Consider the following 9,660-nt stretch of genomic DNA (forward strand, 5'->3'; position numbering starts at 1 on the left):
ACCCAGCTTGCTCACATGGTTGTCCTTCGTCTAGTGATCTGCCTATTCTATTCAGGATGACTTGAGTGAATAACTTGTAGACGACGGATAACAGGTAGACTGGGCAAGTTACCAATGTCATGGTTATCTGTCTCCCTTCTTGTACAACAAAACAGTCCTGCTGGTTTTCCATTGAAACAGAACCTTGCATTCAAACAGGTAGCATGTGAAGAGCTGAGCCAGTGTATAGACGAGTACTGGTGGCAGATTCTTCAGGTGTTTGGTTCTGACCTTGTCTGGACTGGGTGCTGTACACGTCTTTACAGATGAAATGGCATGTCAGATTTTGGAAGGGAGAATGTTGGGAACGATATATCCATCCTGTGGAATTTGGTACATGGACAGTTGGATGTGGCTGTCGAAGAGATCCAAGTAGGAGTCATGAATAATCCTCTCCATTGCCCTTCTGGAAGATGTGATAGATCCATCAGGACGTTGGAGGGCAGTCATCTTGGTCTTGTGGTTGGTGAATGACAGGCAAGCATTGCGAATACTTTTCCCCACTTCTGCTGCATCAGCCAACACTGCTACTCTTCTATCCTTTGAGGTCTTCCTTTATCACTTCTCTGCACAGAAAGCGTCCTGGAGCGTGGTGGTGGCTGGGTAGTAGAGGTAGTGGAGGTTGGCCGGTAAGGTATTTATCTGGCTCTGGTAGGGCAGGTAGTCTGGGTTTGATTCCTGGGGTGGGGCGCCTGAGATTGTAGGAGTTTCCCTGCCCCGTTGAGCCTGGAGTACAAAGTGGCAAAGTTCTGCTTTACCTGGTTCTGTGGGCTTCACTCATGCGTGAGGTTTGGCCGTGCAGTCCAGAAAGTGTCCTGAAGCATGGTGGTGGTTGGGTAGTGGATCTTCAGTGCCACTCTCGAGAACGTCATGTGACTACTGGAATGGGAAGGAACGGAAGTGAAGATAGACGGTTGGCAACTACAACACCTCCACTTAGCTGATGACATCGTTCTCATAACACCAAACATTAGCCAAGCGGCACAAATGCTGTCTGACTTTGACCACGAGTGTGGAAAGGTCAGACTGTAGCTGAATCTCATGAAGACAATGTTGATAAAAAATGAACTAGTCCCTGACATTCCATTTGCTCTCAATGGAATGAACATCTCCAAATGCAGCAGCTATGTGTACCTGCGTCAAGAACTCAACATGAGGAATGACTTGGTGCCAGAACTGCATAGGAGGAAGAGAGCAGCGTGGAATGCCTTCAAGAGCATTGAAGAAGTGGTTAAGAGGACAAAAAACCTCCAGCTCCGGGCACATCATTTTTACTCCACTGTTCTTCCTGCACTAACATATGCCTAGAGACCTAGGCCCTATGCAAACAGGATGAGAATGCTACTCGGTATCCCAAAGAGTAATCGAAAGATCTATGCTAGGAGTATCACATTTCACTCAAGTGAGAGAAGGAATCCAGAGCTCTGACTTCCGACCTCCAACCTCTGGCAATGATCAAGAATCAGGGACGCTGTCTCGTTTGCCAAGGCATCGAAAATCAGATGGGCCGGACACGTAATGCGATTCAGAGATGACCACTGCACTAGAGCTGTTATCGACTTGATTCCACGGAATGTCAAAAGACCACGTGGCCGCTCTCCAATGAGATGGTCAGACTTCTTCGTCAAAACCCTGAAGGAACGATTTGAGACTCCTCCTGTTCCTGGAGCGAGCAGATATCATTGGGCTACACTAGCATGTGACAGGGACAAATGGAGACGTTACTGGTGCCCGCTCGAGCAAGTCGAGGATCAACGGGATGACAAATGATACAATTGACAAGTGATTTAGGTTTAATAATATTTCAACTTGTGTTACAGCTGTATTTTTAAATTTTGCAAATATATTTCTAATCATCAGAGATATATGAACCCTTATGTTCATTATAGCACTGTTTGCAATACCTAAGATATGGGAAAAGCCTGAATGCTCATTGAGGGGTGTGTATTCACTAAGTAAAATGTGGGGGTGCTGCGATGCCCTGCGCCTTCAGTGGCCCAGAGATGCCTCCTGGTCCTTCCCAGGCCTCCCAAGAAAAGAGACAGAGAGACAGGAAGACAGAGGACAACAGCCCAATGGGAAAATGGCTCGTTTAATGCAGAACTGCTAGCATACTTATAGAACATCTAAAGGGGGTTGAAGTAAGGACTTAGGTGAGATTATTCACTTACATAAATAAATATTTGGCAGACGAAATTCTCTTGGGAAGATTAACTGGAGGAGACACTCTGTCTCCCAGGGACATCTACATTGCTTTTATCTTTCCTCTAGTGTATAAGTTATCAATACTTGCAGTTGTTTGTATAAATACAGTAAGAGGCAAAGATCCAACACTCACTTTTTTTTTCCTGGCACCAGGAAGGTTTATTCCCCAACCCCTTCCACAGGCTGCACTAGGCCGGACTTGGTCCTCGGGCTGGACACTGCTCTCGGAGAACAGCACTTCACAGTGGCCAGGCCTGCGGGACGCCCCACGTGGGAGGGCAGTGTCCACAGGTCCCCAACACAGCACGAGTCAAGTGACGATCTGAGAGACGAACACCTATGGGAGTCCCACAGGACCCCTTCCCTGGCCCCGAAGGACAGACTCTTCCCGGTAAAGGGAACTTGGTTCTGGCGGGCAACACCTGGTCCTGGTGTTTCTCTGGTGAATTTATTGAGGTTTTCAGCTGATCTCCAGCTAGGTCCATGCAGGCGAAGGTCACACCTGGTTCCTTCAAATAAGTTAAAAGATCTCCAAAGTGTTAATCACCACAGACATGATTCTGAGAGAATGACAATACATAGACAAGATTAAAAAAAAATTCACCATTCCCCAGAGCCAATGTGGCCAAGTGCCGTGTGTCTTCTCCAGGAAGATGGGGGGTCCCGTGGGCCTGTTTCTAGCAGTCTCCGGCCCAGTACAGGATCCCAGGGTTTAAGTTAACAAAAGTAGTGTCTGGCCAGCAGCCTGGGACCAAAGGGGTTCCGGGGTCCCTGGGCTGGGGTGCAGGTGCCGGGGGGACTCTGATGGGTCCCGACCTCCAGGCCAGGGAGCAGGTCTGGGTGCAAGGGGCCAAGGCCAGGCCCAGGATGGCCCAGAACACAGGGCCTGAAGTGATTCATACTGCAGGATGCCTGAGCCGGCAGCCGGCACATAGCTTCCACTGGTGTGGAAACGGGGAGCAGGTTGAAGGACAGCACCATTTTTTGGCTAAGAATGTTCCAGCACTTGGTGTGCACTTCAGGCTGCGGGGACTCATACAGTTTCTCCCCCGTGGGGCTGGGTGCTAGAGGGACGGGCACCCCCCCACACACACTCAATTCTCTGGCCTCTGAGAGCAAGGCTTTTACCATAAATCCCAGACTAATTCCTCAGGTCTCAGGTTAGTTAAGTTTGTCCTTCCCCATGGGGGTCCTGTCTCTTAAGTTGTGACAGGTTGCATCAAGACCATGCATTTTTGCTTATATGCATATAAAGCATTGCAGTGTATTTGGAAACTACAGGCTATCAAACGTATAATATTGATCTGGCAATTGGTTTTATTTTTCTTTTTGGATCACACCTGGCAATCTGGCAATTGTTAATAAGCAGTATGGTTTGAATTGGGAAAAGAGAGAAGACAATTGAGAATTCAAAATTTCAAGGGAAATCATGCTATAGGATACAAAATGCCCATAAGCAGAAAAATAATAATAGAATAGAATAGAAGAGATGGTTTAAGGATAATATTGACATGAAATAGCAACTATCTATAAATTATGGAGCAAAATCTCATGAACCATCTGAAATTGATTCTGCTGTGTAGGATTTTTGTTATACTTTAAAAGTTGCTTCATGAATAGTTAAACATTGCTGGTATAAATAAATATAAGGCAATGATGTTTTTCTGCTTTTTTGTACCAATTACTGTTGTCAAGACTAATAATTTGAGGACTGGAGCAATAGTTCAGCAGGTAGGGCATTTACCTCACACACGGCTGACTAGGATTGGATTCCCAGCATCCCAGATGGTCTCCCTGAGCACCACCAGGAGTAATTCCAGAGTGCAGAGCCACGAGTAACCCATAAGCATCACCAGGTGTGCCCCCAAGAGCAAAAACAAACAAACAAAAGAACACCCAAAAAACAAAGACCATAAGACTAATAATTTGAGTCTATAAAACCTTTATACTTAATCTCCATTTTTAATATTATTTTATCAGCACAGATTTGGAAGATTTTGATCATTTTCACTATAGCACATAATATAAAATGAGAATAGCATTGATGGTCTGTGGAACAAGATAATAGAATCATATTAGGAGAGAATTCTTGGGGAATACATAGATTTTCCTAAAATTACCTGGAGTCCAACTGTTCCTCTGAATGAAACCATTACTCTCAGAGTCAGACTCTTACATGAATTGCTTGATCAATCATTCAGTATATTTAAGAGCATGGGTATCTATACAAACTAAATGAACTTAATTTAATCTTGATTAGATGGATAATAATGTAGATTTTGCCCTGAGGAAATTCTAAAAATAGTAAATAAAATTATTCACGTCACAGTCTGGATACAGAGCCTGGTAAATGATAAAAGCTTTGTATTGTGGGTTATTATCATCAAAACCAGTCAAAATCACCCCATCACCACTGCTGCTCTTGTTTGTGCTAATACTAAACACGAAACTATCATTCATTTAACTCCTAAGATTGTGGAAATTTATTCCTAGTACTTATTCATAAATAAGCAATAAGTAAAGAGTCAAAGGAAAAGTGTCCTCTAGGGGAATTTGGAAATGTGCTCTTTAGGAAAGTGGCACCGAATTTCTCAAATTCAACAGTAAATCTATTACATCACATATATAATCAAGCAAACTACTTCTGGCATAAGTTTAGTAGACACGGTCTATTCAGGAATGTTTTCTACTCTCCAGGATTTTTTTCAGGGCTAAATTGACATCTTTATTCCTCAAACTATAGGTCAAGGGGTTCAGCATGGGCACAATGATGATGTAAAACACAGAGGAGATTTTCCCTTAGCCCATGGAGTTCACAGATGATGGCTGCAGGTATATGAAGGTCAAGGAACCAAAGAAAATAGTAACAGCTGAGATGTGGAAGCTGCAGGTGCTGAAGGCTTTGGACCTACCCTCTGTGGAGCGAATGCGGAGGATGCTGGAAAGGATAAAGGTGTAAGAGGCAAGGATAGTTAAGGAAAGGACCATAATGTTAATTGCACTCATGATTAGAAGTATCAATTCATTGATGGAGGTGCTGGAACAGGATATTCCAAAGAGTGGAAGAAGATCACAGAAATAATGGTTGACCACATTGGCCTTACAGAAAGACAGTCTTAACATAAAGCCTGTATGGATTGAAGAGCCAATGATGCCCAAAATATAAACTGCCATGGTGAGCAGGAAGCAGATGTGAGGGGACATGATGACATTATAGAGTAAGGGGCTACAGATGGCAACATAGCGGTCATATGCCATGGCAGCTAACATGTGACACTGCAATAGCAAAAATGACAAAGAAATAGAGCTGAGTCATGCATTCTGGATAGGAGATGATGTTTTTCTCAGCCACAAAATTCACCAGCATTTTGGGGATAATGACAGTGGATTCACAGAAATCAATGAAGGACAAGCTGCTGAGGAAATAGTACATGGGGGTTTGGAGGTTAGAACTGAGGCTGACGAGGATGATCATGCCCAGGTTCCCCACTGCAGTGAACACATAGATTCCAAGGAAGAGGAGGAGGAGCAGTAGTTGGAGTTCTGGCCGGTCAGTCAGCCCAGTGAGGATGAATTCAGTCACTGTGGAATCATTTCCATCGCCCATTGACTTCTCAGTAGAACCTATGATTCTAAAGAATAAAAGCATAAATGAATGTTTATGTGCTTATGAACATATAAATGTGTGTGTGAAAAATCACTCTGGAAAGTCAGTCCTCATCAGGGGGCATTAATAGATCAGGGATCTCCTATTCTTTCCTGGATGGGATGTTATTCCCATCCAGCAATAGAAGAAATTGGACTTAATACCTCATAATTAATTTTATTTATAAAATTATGAGGAAACTCCTATATTTGTTATTTATACTTTTAATTCATGTTATTGATATATATTTTGATTACTGGCCCACAATGGGTGATGCTCAGAGCTTACTCTGGCTTTTCGCTCAGGGATCACTCCTAATAGTACTCAGTAGACCATGAGTCCAGTGCCGGGGATTGAACCAGGTCAGCCACAAGCAAGGCAAGCACCCTGCCCACTGTATCATTGCTTCAGCCCCTATATTTGCTTTTTATTAATCCATCACAATGTGGATAGTACTAATGCTATTTTTAGGAATCCTCTTTCCTTCTATTTCTTATTGTATATCTTAAAATTATGCATCACAAGTAGCATATTTCACTTTACCATAATAATAGTTAATACTATCTATGATAAACACAGCCATCTATAGTCTGAGACACATAGTGGATACCACTTGTGGTACTGGATATGTTTTTAATAATAAAAATATTTTTCAGGAATGTTTATTGAGACAGAGTGATATACAAAGTTCTTCATAATAGAGTTATTTCAGGCATACAACATTCTAATACAAATCCCACATCAACGTCCCTTTCCTTCCACCTGTATCCCCAAGTTCCCACCCATTACCCAGCCTACCTCTTTCGCAGGAATATGACAAATTTATTTCATATTATGAGGTAAAGTAAGATTTAAAGAAATAGCAAATAGAATGATCAGAAAATCAATAAAAGTCAATTTGGGGTGATGAAAGTGCTCAGGATCTCTCCAAGGCCAGCCATGTACAGGACACACACACTCTTTGTACCCTCTGGACTATCTGTGGCCCTAGCCTTTTATTTTTTTACACATTGAATTTCTTAAGCAATATTCTCTTCCACTCTGTCTCCTCTATACTATGAAATCTACTTCATTAGGTTCTTTAGCAGCTTTAATAATGAAGCCCCTAGTTAATAAATTTCTGTGCCTTAAAAGTCAGATCAAAGTGGATTAAAGACCTCAATATCAGATATGAATCTATAAGGTTCATAGAAGAAAATGTAGGCAGAACTCTCCATGACATTGAAGCAAAAAGTGTCTTTAAGGACGAAACAGCACTGACCATGCAAGTGGAAGCAAGCATAAACAAATGGGACTACATCAAACTAAGAAGCTTCTGCACTTCAGAAGAAACAGTGACCAAAATATAGAAAGAGCCCACAGAATGGGAAAAAATATTTGCCCAATACCCATCTGATAAGGGATTAATATCCAGGATACACAAGATACTTGTAGAACTGTAGAAGAAAAAACCTCCAACCCCATCAAAAAATGGGGAGAAGAAATGAACAGAAGTTTCCTCAAAATAAAAATACAAATGGCGTTTAAAAGGCACATGGAAAATGCTCCATACCACTAGTCATCAGGGAGATGCAAATCAAAACAACAATGAGATATCATCTCACACCACAGAGATTGGCACACATTCAAAAGAACAAAAGCAACTAATGCTGGCGTGGATGTGGGGAAAAAGGGACCCTCCTTTACTGTTGGTGGGAATGCCGACTGGTCCAGTCTTTATGGAAAACAATATGGACTAGTCCTTCAAAAACTAGAAATTGAGCCTCCACATGACCCCGCAATACCACTTCTGGGAATATATCACGAGGATTCAAAAGAGCACAGTAGAAATGACATCTGTACCTATATATCCATTGCAGCACTGTTCAAAATAGCCAAAATATGGAAACAACCCGAGTGCCCTAAAACAGATGACTGGTTAAAGAAACTTTGATACATCTGCACAATGGAATACTATGTAGCTGTTAGGAGAGATGAAGTCATGAAGTTTGCTTATAAATGGATGAACATGGAGAGTATCGTGCTAAGTGAAATGAGTCAGAAAGAGAGGAACAGCCCCTGCGTCCCGTGCCCGCCCGCGGCAGCGGGACAGCTCGGAGCACCCCCTCCCCGCCGGGCAGGTCCCAGTCATTCGCCCACCGCGCCTGATCCCGCCCTCCCGTGTCCGACAGGTATATTGGCTCTTCCCCTTGGAGACCCTGTGCCACCTGGAAAAGCGCCCCCTGCGTCCCGTGCCCGCCCGCGGCAGCGGGACAGCTCGGAGCACCCCCTCCCCGCCGGGCAGGTCCCAGTCATTCGCCCACCGCGCCTGATCCCGCCCTCCCGTGTTCGAAAAGGTTAGGGGCGTGTCCTGTCATTTGGGGGCGTGGCCTTAAAGTGGGCGTGGCCTGTTTCCAGAGCGGCGGCCGCTAATGCGGCCGCAGATATTTTTCTACCATTCCACGCATTGTCCTTTGGCTACAATTGATTGAACTCATTTCTCCGAAGAACTCCCTCATCATCTTAGTTACTATATGTTGATACTCAACTAACCTAGCCTATCCTAACTTCACAAAAACTGTTAATGAACACATCAACTTGCACGGAAAAGTACTTTGTCAAAAGAGCATAACCAAAAATCTTTAGTCGAGGTTCCTCCCAAGTTAACGAGAGCTCCAGATAGTAAAGCCGATAACAACATGAAGAAACTGAGAAAATCCCCACCACTAGGAGAGAGCCAAGAAAATATCTCACTAACCTCAGCAGCGACCTCCCAGAAATACACCCTCCTCTCAGATAGAGAATTCAGAGAGGAAATTGTGAGGATGATTCATGAACTCAACACAACTATGGAGCGAACATCCAATAAATTAAGGGAGGATATGGATGCCGCGTTGGAACGCTCCATCAAGATAATCCAGGAAGAAATGAGAGCAGAAATTTCAAAGCTACGAACAGAAGTCACACAACTAAAAGAATCAGTAGATGAAATGAAAATCTCCGTAGGAGCCCTCAATAGTAGAATGACTACAGCCGAAGACAGAATCAGTGAACTTGAAGATGAGCTGCACAAAGCATATAGACAACAGCAAATAATGGCAAAAGACCTCAAAATGGCTCTAGAGCGAGTTAGAGTCCTAGGGGACGACCTCAGGAGAAACAACATAAGAATCATGGGAGTGCCGGAACCACACGGAACCAATCCCAATGAAAAAAACACCATTAAAGACATCATTGCTAAAAAATTCCCAGAGCTAGAGAATGTGGACATCCAGATACAAGGAGTCCGAAGGGTGCCAGCTAAAAGGGACCCAAATAGAAAATCCCCAAGGCATATCATAGTCAGAATGATGGATGCCGTGGATAGAGACACAATACTGCAAGCAGCAAGATCAAAGAAGGAGATCATATACAAAGGCGCACCCCTTAGATTCACAGCAGACCTATCAGAAGAAACCCTCCAAGCCCGAAGACAATGGTGGGATATAGTGAAAAAACTTCATGAAATGAATGCCTCACCAAGAATACTCTACCCGGCTAAACTCTCAGTTAAACTTGAAGGAACCATACATTATTTCATGGACAAGCAACAGCTCCGGAACTTCATAGACTCAAGACCAAATTTAAAAGAAGGACTCAAAGGGCTACTATAAGACAAGGAAAAAGACCTATAAGAACAACAAACCCTACAGAAAAATGGCACAAAATCCAATGACAATAATCTCTCTTAATGTTAACGGGCTAAATGCACCAATCAAGAGGCATAGAGTGGCAAAATGGATTCGGAAACT

At 43.4% G+C, this 9,660-nt stretch overlaps 1 pseudogene; it reads right to left on the reverse strand.

Moving 5' to 3' along the window:
* Positions 1–4,917: 4,917 nt before the first annotated feature.
* Positions 4,918–5,851, reverse strand: LOC101539761 (putative olfactory receptor 8G3; annotated as a pseudogene).
* Positions 5,852–9,660: the final 3,809 nt, after the last annotated feature.

Source organism: Sorex araneus, chromosome 3, assembly GCF_027595985.1.
Source record: "Sorex araneus isolate mSorAra2 chromosome 3, mSorAra2.pri, whole genome shotgun sequence".
NCBI lineage: Eukaryota > Metazoa > Chordata > Mammalia > Eulipotyphla > Soricidae > Sorex > Sorex araneus.